We start from the raw sequence: 14,708 nt of genomic DNA, 5'->3' as shown, positions 1-14,708 counted from the left end.
CACACACACCCAGAGCCAGCCACACACACACACCCAGAGCCACACACACACACACCCAGAGCCACACACACACACACACACACCCAGAGCCACACACACACACCCAGAGCCATTGGTGTATTTTCTGCACCACCTACCATGACCTTATGAGAAAGTTAAATACACCAATGGGGTGAAAGCAATTTTGACCGTACCATTTTAGATCCAGAGAACGCGCACAGTGGCACTGAACGACAGTGTCACAAAATGGACACAGTGATTAGATCAGCACCCATAGGAGCACGATAAAGGTGAAAAATCTGGGGTGACCGCACAGAAAAGGCAGACTCAACAGCAGATTTCCTACCATTGCCTGGCGGCCTGTTTACACTTATTGTACCCGAGTAGAAAAAGCATCATAGCAATTGATTCACAGTGTTTCAGAGGAGTTTCCCCACACTGACGAACCCCTGCACATCCAGGGATATCAGAATATGTTGTGAAATCCTTCACAGGCCAGTCACACCCCCCACTGCCTTCCAACCACATGGAAGTATATCCCATGAGGGAACGAACCAGAAATAAAAAACACGAAGGTAAATAAGCTTCCAGGCAGAGGGATTGGTGGTGGAGTCTCTCACACACAGTTTGGCACTACTCCTGAGAACTGTTTCATCACATCAGGAGCACTGAGCAGGTTCAACATTGAAGCAGAGTGGGGACTCCTCTTAAAAAATAAAAGCCAAATCATGCTTAAATAAGCAAATAAAAGCCGCACCATGTTTAAATAAACAAATAAAAGCCAAACCATGCTTAAATAAGCAAATAAAAGCCAAACCATGCTTAAATAAGCATAAATCTATTGTTTGCGTGTATTACTCAATTATTAGATGCTCAACACAGACAGGTTTGCTGCTGGGCGACCTGCAGGTAGCACAGGCCGCTCACATCTTATTATACAGCAATGGATGGTACACAAAGGGGAAAATTCACCATCATATGGGGACCTATGTTATGCCACTTTTTTTTTACTCAATTATTAGATGCTCAACACAGACAGGTTTGCTGCTGGGCGACCTGCAGGTAGCACAGGCCGCTCACATCTTATTATGCAGCAATGGATGGTACACAAAGGGGAAAATCCACCATCATATGGGGACCTATGCTATGCCACTTTTTTTTTTAACCTGCAAAACATTTTACTTGCGTGGAAATCCCTTCACGTGGACCCTCTGAAAACATGGGTGGGTTCTGGCACTTTCCCACATTCATTAAAGAATTTAAAACTACATGAAGTGGCAGCAATGAGTGTGACAAAGTCTTCGAGAGTTTGTAAACACACACACACACACCCAGCTATGGCTTTGTGAGGGTCCGCCACATTTTCAGAGGAGCAGCACACCCCTCGTAATGCTCCCAGATGTGTGAGGCGCTGTGGATCTCAGGAGCCTGAGCACAGCTCTGGTGCATGGCGTGACTTCCAGCCCAGTGCATGGAGCATAAAAACACAAAAACCCACCAGCAATGAACAGAGTACAAGGGAGGGAAAAGCAACAACAGAAAACTGCACACTCACATCCAGAGCGCCCTCTTGCAATGCACGGACCTTCAGAAACCAATCACATGAGCGATGAAACTACATGAGAGAATGAACAATACTAAAGGCTGTGTCCAAGCAAACTGTCCTTGCAGGAGCAAAAAGAAAACAATAAACTTACTGTTCTACTCAAGTCGTTTTCAGGCTTCGAACTCCTCAGGGGGGCGGGGGGTGGGGGGAGTCGTATGCTGTGGTTTCCTACCCAGCAAGTAGACTTATTAGTTTGTGCCCTCACTCCTAAAATCACTCTTGCCACTATAGGATCTATAATTGAACTGATTCTGTGTGTGGTCAATCTGTCATTGGAGGAGTCAGCAGCCATCTCCTGAGTGTTTAGCGACCTTGCGAATCACGGGGGACCTTGCGCTGAGTGACTTGCAGCAGGAATGGTGGGGCTATTCTGGTTTGAACTGCCCAACATGAGAACAACTCACCGCCGACAAAAATCCAGAGTGACTCGGGCGTGTGTGTTACTGGATCAGGAGTATGTGTAGGGTACTTCTGCCAACCGCAGAGTTTTGTCATTTGTGGCATAGGAGTCGAGTTGTATGCTGGCACAGAGGGGTGGCATGGTGCATTGTGGGCTTGATGTGTGTTGTTGCACTGTTTTTATCGCATACTTCCATTCCCCCACCTGTGATTGACTCTTTGCAGTTTTCGGCTGATGAGCTCATTAGATACTCATATCACATTTAGAGAAAGGAAGGATTTAGACACCACACTTCCTCCTGGGCCACACAATTATCCTTTTTGTCCTGCGAGTGCTCCTGACCAGTTATTCGTCTCTTCGAGCAGGCAGAAACATGTCAGTACTTTCAAAGGATGATGGGGCCGTGGTACCCCTTAACATTCAGAAATTTGTTAATTCACATTTTATCATAACTGAGGTAGCACAGAATAAGGGATATAGCTTTGGTATACCTTAAAGTATTTTTTAATATTAACTGGATCTCTGTACTCTCCAGGAAAAGAATATATCTTAAGATCTCCCCCGTTAAATGGGGTGGAGTCGGCCGTGGTAGTACCATCTTACCAGGGTGGGATGAGGTACCCAACTGTGAAAGCATGCCACACTACCTGGGTTAGACCACCACACCCAAAACATTTTTTTGATCCAAAGGGGGTCCTGTAATTTAGGGAGAAGGATTTAGGAATAGGAATTAGTGTCAATAGATTCCCCACACTTGTGATGTATGAGCTCACTGGATACACCTGCTCTACTGGAGTTATACAGAAACTTAAGACTCAACAGCATTGCCAAGAACCCCACATTTAGGGATATTCTCCCTACTGAAGAAGGAAAAGTATCCTGAAACACAAGTCTAGAGATGCCCAGCACTGGTTGCAACAACAACGGCGAGTACGAAAGACTCAACTGAAGTGAGTGTTATCATGCACTCCATTTACCACAATGCATTGGGGCTAATTGTGTACTGGTATGCCAGGCACTGTGTTCCCTCCACCCTTTTGTAATGGGGCATTAAATACGTAGGACGATGTGGTTAAGACTGGGTGGCGGTGATCTGTTTGGAATCACCCACGAAGGGAAATACACCCAATGAAAAGCTTGTGACTTCAAGCTGGGTATAGGGGAGTTGGTGTCATGTGCTTATCTAGGTTCCTGATCGATACTGTAACCTTATGCCCCTATTCGGCTATAAATCCATTTATTCCCTATATTGGCATAACCGTTCAAGTGCGATTTTCTGTAAAGTCATCTCTGGCCTCACACGAGCAGAGCCACAGAGCCACATTCCAGCATGACTCTCTGCTACTTCCTTTGCGACCAATTAGTGCAATGACAGAGCAGCAGTCACTATCTGATATTCCTAGATAACACTCCGAGTTCTTCAACAAGATAAAAACTTAGCAAACCTGGAAATCCCCGCTTGCTATGTTTTGATTAGTAATGGAACTCTAATGAGCAACTGATAGCTGCCACTTCCTAGTGACATCTTTAATTGACGTCTTATGTCCAGCAAACTTGCGTCAAACCCGGCACCTGTCAGGTATAAATATTACCAACGTTGCCTTAAGCAATGAGCGAACATGTTGCTGATGCCAGCTGCCTGCATGACCCCGTGTTGGTAAAAACTAGCACTCTGTCGCTGCAGCCTGCTATCCTGTGGTGGTGAAGCTACTGATTACCATTATCGCCGCTACAGCGCGACCTATGGTGCAGTACGCTTGAGGAGCCGTGCAGCCGTCCTCTGCGAAGACATCCAGCCCAGCTGCCCGCGGACGCTGTCACCCCTCCTTCCTCCAGACGCGCTGAGAGAAGCCGCTGCCTTTCTCGTGCAGAGAAATCCAGTCCCGGCGCTTCCAGTTTACCCTCGCAGGTGACTGGGATATCGAGAGAGACCCCTGAAGGAGATACCAATCCTCCATCATTCTATTCAGAGGTATGGTGTTGACTAAACCCTTAGACGAGAATTCTTGAAACAAACCTTGGCAAAACCAACTTAACTTAAGCTACTTACTTACTCCCCTTCTCACGTGTTAGGCCTAGGTCAGGCACACTGGGGTAGGCTTAGTTAGAAGCACCAGTTGAGTATGTTAGCCTAATGTATATATGACTGTATATATGTTTTATTACTTTTAAACCATTGTATGGCTAAGAAACCATATCAATGCTTTTACAGTTCTATTTCGCTATTCTTATCTTACTGTACGTACTTTTTATAATAACAGTTATTGCAATTGTGGCAATACATTTCTCTTGTATGAGAAGAAAGACTGTTCAATAAATGTCAACCTTTATTGATACACGCCCGTCTCTCTATTCTCTACATACCGTGAAAGTAAACTGCACTAGACTGACTGAGTGAAATCTATGTCTATTGTTTCACACGACCCTAGAGATCGACTCTTGATCTGAGGAGCAAAGTTGTCATGTTGCACGGTTGTTGGAAAGCTGAATCCCTTCTTGTCTGTGCCAAGGAAGCTGATCACTTCCTATGCAGAGAAGAAAGTTTCCAGTGACCTCTGAGCTAGTTGGTAACACAACCCAATTAAGTTTAGCATAGTCAGTGGAGGCCTGGAATATAAGCAGTTCCACGTCGATACTACTGTTTATGTTATTCCAATGCGCAGGGCCTAGTGGGAAACTAGGAACTACACTACATGGCGCCCAACGTTTGGTAAGGCGATAAACTAACGTAAGACTTGTAGAGTAACTCAGTCGTGCATATTTCACACCCCTTTCTCCCGTAAATACTCCAATAGACGTCTGGAGTGGGTGAAAGGTTAAAATCCGCCCGACCTTAGTAGGAAGAGATTCCTATGTAAAGCTCTGGTTTATTCAACGTTGAAGGATACAGTGTTCCAAAATATTGTGCATCTAATCTTTGTCTCCTTGGAGACCTACTCTGCAAAAACTGCATTTATACAATGTCAGTAGAAAACAACGGCACCACTGGGGCCGCAGTAGATGCGACTCAGCAAGGTCCCGAATACACAGACCCGGATGCAATAATCATCCCGGCACAGTTAAGAAGATCTATAACTTTAAAACTTATAGAAAACGGACTACCACCTCAAGGTGGTACAGTAATTTTCGTGATAGAGGCTCACGAGTATCGGCAGACAGAGGTATTCTATTCATGGATAAACTTTCCAGCGGTAAACGCTATAACACAAGAGTTTCACTATTACAAAATAGAGGAACCTCCGGATGAGTACGCCCCTTTCGAGGAGGTTGAAATTCCACTTAAATTTCAAGAGCACCTGCTCTGGTTTAATGGCGCCCTAAAACACAATGATCACATAACAAGGCTCGGTCCACTAGGTAGACCAGGAGCCACGTGGCCGGTTCTAGCCAGCTACACACCACATCCTGACATTATAAGAATGTCTAGAGAAGAGCTGTTAGCACAGCTAAACACATTAATAAAAATACATAGGCAATTAGTCCAATATGTAATACGGACTGCAACAGTCCAGCCAGCTGTTAATTCACACCAGCTGACCCCTCATCAGGGGAACACAAATAAAATTACACCACAGAACATACAGTCATGTCTTGGTAAAACACCCGTAAAACGGGAACAAATTCCTTTCTGGTTAGCCCAGAAAATCACTCAAATAGAGGCAGTATTTCCTGATACTACCCCTATTGAGAAACACAGAATCTTGACCATCTGCCTTCCTATGGGAATCGCACCACACGTGGAGGACTGCGACACTTGGGGTACAGTCTTTGCTTCCATTTACACAAAAACACACGGTGTTCCGTCTATGGCGGTAATACCAGACGTGCTAAAACAGATTCAAAATGAATTCGGTCCAGAACCCGCTTTAAATCTAGGTATGAAATTACTGAAAGACTTCAAGCAGGTCACGGCTATATTACTAGCCAATGTAAAGGGAGAAGCAGCATCTGTGGCGATTCGCCAGAAGTTGAAGGAAACAGATATAAAAGATCCTGTTGAGCTTGCAAAAATCATAGAAAAATGCTATGAAGAATTAGGTAGAGACAGCTTGGGTGGAAAACCAGTTAAGCCCCAACTGCTCGAAAATCCTGAAAAATTATTTATTAAAAATAATTTAAACACTCCTAAAAAGAGCTGGGATGGAAATAAACAATCCACTCCCAAGGAAAAAGTTTTCCAGTCCAGAGGAAGGTCTCCTCGACGGAGGGAAAGAACTCCGACTCGAGAACGCCAGTCTCCCCAACGGGAGCCCTCTGAGAAAAGATATAACCTTAGAAATAGGGATAATATAAAAAAACCTGATAGATATCAAAGTATTGATACACGTCCCTCTCGATCTCTTCCACAGAATTCGGAAAGAAGAGGACGGTCAGACCCAGGAGAGCACACCAAGTCCAAAGACAAGGAACCTGCTCAAAATAAGAAATCTCAATTTCAGAAAAAGAAGGTAGCCAGTATTAGAGTAATCAACCATGCCGAGAATACTGAGGACACAGTTGAAAAACGGGGAGTGGGCATTGACAATGTTGGACAGTGCAGCAGAAATCAGTATAGCGCGCAAGATCTTGATGAGTCATCTGGAGACAGTGGACACGAATGAATACATTCAGGTTGAAACTGCCGACGCCAGACTTAGCGAGCCCCATAAAATATACGAAATAACATTGCGTATAGAGGGTGATAAGACTAGGAAAATTAAGGGTCTATTTTGGGATAAGCTCTCAAAAGGCTATGATATTCTGTTAGCTGAAAAAGATTGGCCCCCGGAGTTTGTCAGGGAGTGCCCTCGTGGCGAAGAAGTGATTATGCCTGCCTTCTCGAATCACATACCGATTCACAAAAAATACACATATGCAAGGAAATGGGCTGTAGCCCAGGCACCTGCATTGTATAAAAATCATGTAGGATGGGATGAGGATTCTCCGCCTCACAAAATCCAACTAAAAAGTGAACCAACTGCCCAACGGCAGTATCCCATAAAGCAAGAAGCTAAAAAACAGGTCAGGGAGATCTTAGATCAACTTGAGTACCAGGGGGTGATTGAAACATGCACCTCTCAAATGAACAATCCTTTGTTTCCTGTCTCCAAGCCAGACAATTCATATCGTCTAGTTTTGGACTACAGACACCTTAATACATGTTGCAAAACTTTTGCAGTACAAAACTCGCATAGTGCAGCCCTAATGAATAATATAGTTAGGAAAAAATATAAAACGACATTAGACATTTCTAATGGTTTCTTTTGTCAAAACATTGCACCAGAAAGCAGGTATTTGACCGCTTTCTCCGCATTTGGGTCACAGAAAAAATTCTGTCGACTCCCACAGGGGTTCAAGAACAGCCCAGGACTATTCTCAGCTAGGGTAACAGAGTTACTACAGATCTATGATGATGAAGCATTGTCTTACGTAGATGATATTTATCTCACAGACGACGACTTGGATACTCACTTGAAAAGAGTGAACACCATTATACTTGGGTTCGCAGCAGAGGGTTACAAATTCAACTTTAAAAAGTCCCGAATTGCCCATCTGACAGTACTGTTTTTAGGGTACGAATTATCAAGTGAAGGGAAAAGCCTAGCGGACAACTTCTTAGAGAAGTGCGCTGTACTCCAAGCTCCAAAAACGCTGAAGAATTTACAATCCATTCTAGGTTTTCTGAATTTCGGAAGAACTTACATCCTAAACTACGCAGAGAGGGTTAAACCTCTCTACGAACTAATTAAACCTGATTTAAAACAAATCAATTGGACTCAAAAACACACAGAAATTTTGAGATCACTGCAAACAGACATGTTAGCAAAAACAAAATTAGATACACGTGACAACACACGTGATCTTGTAATCCGAGTCATCCCAGGAAGATGCGGATTCACGTACCTGACCTCTAATGAGGGAGAAAAGGTACCAATAGCTTACAAATCACATTTGTACACAAAGGCTGAAATAAAATTCAGTTCAACGGAGAAAATTCTAACTGCGGTTCAGACTGCTGTAGCGAGAGAAAGGCCCCTAGCACAAGGTAAACGAATAATAATCGTAACACCTATACCGGCTTTAGAAGCGGTAACTAAAGCAAGCATTCCTAATGCTAAAGCTTTGCATCCGAGATGGATTCAGTGGGTTAATTCTCTTGCTGCAACAGACGTAGTTTACGAATTTGATCCTAACTTAAAAACACAGGAATTTTTACAATATGAATACGAATGTCCTCTGCCAATTGAAATCCTGCCTCTCGAAGAATACGGAAGTATTATATATACTGACGGATCAGCACAACCCGCAGTTGGGGGTAAGCAAGCTTACAGTGCTGCGTGCGCGATTGTTAAAGGTCGCTGGCACAAAGGAAAATTTAGACCATTGGTCACTAAAACACAATCTCTAGGAGATTGCTCGGCTCAACGAGCTGAATTAGTAGCATTTAAGATGGCGCTAGAAAATACTGATCGCGAATTCCCCACACTAATAGTGTGCGATTCTTTTTATTGCGTACAATCTTATAATGAATACTTGCAGAATTGGGTGGAAAATGGTTTCAAAGATGCAAAAGGTGGCACAATAAAGCATAAAATGCTTTGGGAACAGGTAGTTCTTTTACAAAAAGAACTACAAAAGACTCACGTGATACATACACTGAGTCATCAACGTGATGGCGTTCACGTTGCAGGGAATTCATTGGCTGATGAAGCCGCGAAGGCAGCTGTGCAAACGGCTTCCGTAGCCGCGATAACTCGGTCACAAACAAAAATAGACAGCGATATTCTACAAGCTGTCAATGCGTCAGTTAAGAATGATAAGAAAACACTCCCAAAAGGCTTTCCTGAAAAGTACTTGTACTTAACGGATACAAATAATGTTCCTTTTGCTCGAATCCCTGGAGTGGGGGATAGAGTAATTCCAAACAAGGAACACAGACTAGGACTAATAAAAGCGGCACACGAAGGGCTTGCTTCTGCACACGCTGGCATTTCCGCAACAGTATCACTATTAAAACATAGATATTGGTGGCCTCGCTTGAGAATACAAACTAAAAAGTATGTATTGGAATGCGACATATGCCAAAGGATAAAAGTTTCAACAGTGAAACGACCAGCGCAGACACCCCTTCTCATCTCGGATAAACCATTTGCATGCGTTCACCTGGACCACTGTGGTCCCCTACAAAGGGACGGTAACTATAGATATATCATGGTAGCAGTGGATTCCTGTACGAGGTTCATATGGATGTGGCCCCAGCGCTCGGCTGACGCTAGAACGGTTATAAAAGATTTGCGAGTCTTTATCGGCACATACGCAATTACCACGTTCCATTCTGACCAGGGTCCTGCTTTCAGCTCTCGAGCTTATGGGGGGGCCATGGCTAGCATGGGAATTGGGTTGCGGTATTCTTGTCCGTCGCACAAGTGTGGTAGAAAGAAAAAGCCGGGATATAAAGCAATCTATAACAGCGAAGGTATTAGGTTCAGGCGCTGGGTGGGTCAAACATTTAATAAGTGTCCAGACTAGTCTTAACAACATGCCAAGAAATTCTCTAAAAGGTTTCAGCCCATACGAACTATTGTTCGGAATAAGAATGCGCGTTCAGGACCTCGATAGTCAGATGTCAGTGGTACAAGAAGAAACAAAGCAGTTTGAAGTAAAAGACCGTTTGGCTGTTTTACAGGAACTGAATGAAACAAGAAAATCATTAAGCAACATAAAGTTAAAGCAACAGCCAAGTACCACTGACGAGGCACCACCCGCAACAGCCCCAGCAAGGCCTGTCTGGATTCCAAAGATTGGGGATCTAGTCAGGGAAAAGATCGCGGTGAAGAAGGAATTTGGGCCTTCTTACAGAAAAGCAGTACCTGTCTTAGCAGTCACCGGAACAAGATCAGTTGTGCTACCGCCCCTTGCTGGTAAAAAGGAGAACAGAGTCGTGTCCATCGATCTGGTAAAACCACAAGCATGTGGCCTATAATCAACAGTAGGCCCAGTGGACTCCCAAGAAGCAACAGAATACCCAAACATGCAACAATCCAAGAGGTTCAAACTGAAAGACTCATCACATTCGATCAGCCTGCAGTGCACAATGAAGGACTATGCAATAATGCCATGGAACTCGTGCCTCTTGAAACACAGATTGAAACAGTTCATCAAGTAACAGCACCAGTCTACAATGATGTGGCATCAGAAAGTGCTACCGATAGACAGATTGAAAGAACAATCCCATCAATTGACAGAACTGCCTCTGGTTATTTCATCAACTTCGACAACTTCTCTGAAGATTTAAATGACCCGGAAGTGATGCCAGAAACAAAAAAGTCTTTTAAAGAAAAAGCGACGGAACTCTTTCATCAATTGAAGGAAATCTACCTAATTTCCCCTTGGCTAGAGTTCTGGTTCGGTCTAGGTGTATTTTTCCTCCTGCTTTGGCTCATCATGGTACTGTGTTTGGGAAAATTCATTGAAGGAAAATATATTACAATGGACACAGCAAGTCAGAACATCAACCTAGTCCTGAAACCACACAGATCATCCCACGTGAAGAAAAGAGAACTGTCAACAGTAAATGTCACAGCAATTCCAATACCTGGTGGGGTAGTATGGGAGAAAACAGACTATGAGATCTATGGTCCGGTCGAAATCCTGAAGTATCCTCATCAACTAAAGGTTTCCTTAAGTGACTTTGTGACACCAAGTACATTCTCTGATGATTGGGACTTTAACAGTATTAATGACATGATGTCTGATTTAGTAATGTCAGCTAGATTCACAGATCATGATTATTTACAAGGTTCATCTAGTTATGAGCAGTTATTCTGTTATACCCACTATGGGGATCATTACTTGCATAAATCTGCACAGCCTAGAAATGTTTTTATGTATAATCAATGGGAACATTGTTCTACACCACCTAAAAGCAAATTCTAAATTGATATATTCAGAAGCATTTTATGACAAAATGATGACATTTGGTTTTGATTATTGGAAAAATAATATTGAAACGAAATCAATTTGGGGTACAAAAGATTGGCAGGTGCAAGGCATAGAAGCACTGTTTAGAACCTGCATGATACCAGAACAAATGTTATTTTTAAATGACACTGTACACCAAACATCTTGTCTTGGCCTAGCTAAGAACAAAGACCTGAAAACACCGTCTATACCAAAGCCAATACCTGAAAATGCAACAGCTGATAATGAGTTAGACGTGTCTCACATTTTACATTTCAACAGAACACATCCTGATTGGAAAAAGTGGTTAATCTGGCCTACAGACACAAATAGCTGTCAAGATAGATTCCTGAATAAAACACAGGGTTTAAAAATGACCAGATTAGACTCGAGATATTCCCAGAGACAACATCCAGGAATTATAACCACATACAGTGTAGGTAAACTCTGCCTAGAATGGCTAACTTCATCCACACTGGCTGAAATTAAGCAACACTTGTCTTTGTTAAAAGATGGTGCTGATTTGCGCGATTTCATTCTTGGACCACGCAAACAGCGTCAAAAGCGTTTCATAGCGACCAGCATCTATGCTGCTTACAACGAGGCTTGGAAAGTAAAGCAAATTGAAACAGCTGAATAGATACGAGAAATTGATCGTATTAATTTGGAAAAATCACTTTCTGTGGTAGACAATGGGTTAATGACTCTGTCTTCCAGAATATATTCTTTGGACAATATTGTATCCTCTGCCTTTGATGTGATAGACAGAGATTTGCTAATGTTACAACATGGCCAGTCTCAATTACGCTCTATTATAGAACTAGGCTGGACGCTGCAAAATCTTCGTTCAGGCTATGTGCCTTGGCGTCTGATAAACACAACGTCATTATTTTCCATTTTTAACCTTACTGATAAACAGATCAGTTTGGCACAGAAAGGAGCAGACTATACAATCTTGAGCATCGAGAAACTCGAGAGATTATCATTGACAATGTCAGAGAGCCCTGTCATTGAATGGATAATACACGGAATTATCACAATTCCGATAACAACTTTCCGCTTTAAAAAATGCCTTGAATACATACCTGCTGGCCAGTATGAACAATTGGGTAAGGGATATGTTAAATCCGAATGGAAATTACCATACACTCATTCTTGCTATAGTGACAGCGACAAAAATGTATTTCTTAGTGGTGACAACTGTAAACACTCACTAAGCGGTATACTTTTGTGTCAGGGTATTAATTTACACGGAGCATGCGATGGTAATTCAAACAACCTCTCATGCCACCAGCTAGTCACACCTGCAACTCAGATAGAGCCCTTCTTTATGCAACTCGCAAACGGGAGTTACATTCTAAGAACGGATCACAGGTGCTGTGGCCTCGCGCCCGGACTAAGTTATCTAGTAGAAGTAACGTCCATGGTCAAATGTTGTATGCAAGCATTGTTCCCGAGCGGGCCTCCAGACACAGTGACTCCCTTCTGGCCTCGTCTGAATCTCTATTCTATACGAATTGATACATTAAGCAAAATGAAATCTGTGCTTTTACAGACAACAGTGCCTATAACGTCATCTAAAGAGACGTATGATCTTCTAGTCGCAAGGACGGCTACTGAGGTCCATGACCTTTTATCAACAAATTGCCCCGTGCATTTCGTACAAATGCTCGACCAACTCCTTAACATGTCTAGTGCTACAAGCATCCCAGGCATATTTAAGACAGTCTTTACGGGACTGCTAACACCCTTCCAGGCAATTTTGGGAATCTTTCCTAATTTTGTGCACTCCATCTTTGGTGGTATTCCACTATTTTTTGGACTCATCGCAGGGATTCTATTTTTGACCCTCCTGCTACGTTATGGCAAGCCTCGGCTCAGACATAGCTCCCATGGGAATGGAAGAAACAATCCTAGCAATGCGCTACAGGGACAGGATAACTAACGTCCTCGGATTGGCCAGGCTGAGAGATCTAAACATGACCTGGTTCCTTTCATTCAGACCGATATGGCAAAATTGCATTTTACCTGTGCTACGGTGTATGCTTTGCGGCGAGGAATGCGTGTTGGACATCTGTCTTTCACTTCCATCAGCAGTACCAATGGACGTCGATACTTTGCTAAGTCCAATAACGGCTCACGCATTGTGTTGTCCCCAGCGGCTAACAATCCTGATGACGGCATTCGTGGAGACTCCTGTACTACAGCCAAGTGGTAACAGTGGAGCGAGTGACAAAAGCAACATCATCCAGGTACAACGTTCTGTGAGCATTGCTGATCCTGCATTCGATGACAGCAATCATTCTCACACCTGCCAAGTTTCAGCGCTATCTAATTTGGTTGAACTATCACCTGATTTTGTATACCAATTCTTTGCGAGCCTGTCTGATACGATGTTCTCACCCACAGAGAAACAATAACTTTTGAGAAGCTTTCCGACACACAGCGTTCCCATGAACTCTGAATTCGGCCTTCAGTTTTGATCAACATAAAGCTGCCAGGAGCTTTGGTAAACTGATTTTTTCTTTGAATTGGACAATTTTTTTAAAATATTGACCCTCTCTTTTTGGCACGAACAATTCTTTGCTTAACGTAAAAACTATTCTTAGAGAACAGAAGCTTCACACTTCTATTTCTAAACACATCTAGAGACATAACAACATAACACCAGCCTCTAGCACACATATTATTACAATGCATTTTTATGTGATGATTTATCTCGCATTTCTTCTGTCAGAGATACTTCATGTGTAATTCTTTTGCATAATCGTTCATTAACTTCATATGCAATACCTTTTTGAATGATTACTATGCTTTAAAAAAACGTACAGTACCTAAATTCCATGTATTACAAGTACGCCTATTTCGAATGCATTTATGTATTTTGGGGTGGGCTATGTTACACAATGTTACACATACATCTAATTGCTTAGTTTTAGTAATTTTGATGGACATGAATTCGTGGAGTGGGTGTCATGTGCTTATCTAGGTTCCTGATCGATACTGTAACCTTATGCCCCTATTCGGCTATAAATCCATTTATTCCCTATATTGGCATAACCGTTCAAGTGCGATTTTCTGTAAAGTCATCTCTGGCCTCACACGAGCAGAGCCACAGAGCCACATTCCAGCATGACTCTCTGCTACTTCCTTTGCGACCAATTAGTGCAATGACAGAGCAGCAGTCACTATCTGATATTCCTAGATAACACTCCGAGTTCTTCAACAAGATAAAAACTTAGCAAACCTGGAAATCCCCGCTTGCTATGTTTTGATTAGTAATGGAACTCTAATGAGCAACTGATAGCTGCCACTTCCTAGTGACATCTTTAATTGACGTCTTATGTCCAGCAAACTTGCGTCAAACCCGGCACCTGTCAGGTATAAATATTACCAACGTTGCCTTAAGCAATGAGCGAACATGTTGCTGATGCCAGCTGCCTGCATGACCCCGTGTTGGTAAAAACTAGCACTCTGTCGCTGCAGCCTGCTATCCTGTGGTGGTGAAGCTACTGATTACCATTATCGCCGCTACAGCGCGACCTATGGTGCAGTACGCTTGAGGAGCCGTGCAGCCGTCCTCTGCGAAGACATCCAGCCCAGCTGCCCGCGGACGCTGTCACCCCTCCTTCCTCCAGACGCGCTGAGAGAAGCCGCTGCCTTTCTCGTGCAGAGAAATCCAGTCCCGGCGCTTCCAGTTTACCCTCGCAGGTGACTGGGATATCGAGAGAGACCCCTGAAGGAGATACCAATCCTCCATCA

General features: G+C 43.3%; 1 protein-coding gene across 2 annotated transcripts in view; it reads left to right on the top strand.

Annotated features, from left to right (window-relative positions):
- LOC147728085 (broad substrate specificity ATP-binding cassette transporter ABCG2-like) overlaps positions 1-14,708 on the top strand; it is a 514,375-nt gene that overhangs the window by 157,472 nt on the left and 342,195 nt on the right. The window lies entirely within an intron of this gene.

Source organism: Lissotriton vulgaris, chromosome 3_1 (genome assembly GCF_964263255.1).
Source record: "Lissotriton vulgaris chromosome 3_1, aLisVul1.2, whole genome shotgun sequence".
NCBI lineage: Eukaryota > Metazoa > Chordata > Amphibia > Caudata > Salamandridae > Lissotriton > Lissotriton vulgaris.
This window is presented reverse-complemented; position numbering and strand designations above follow the sequence as displayed.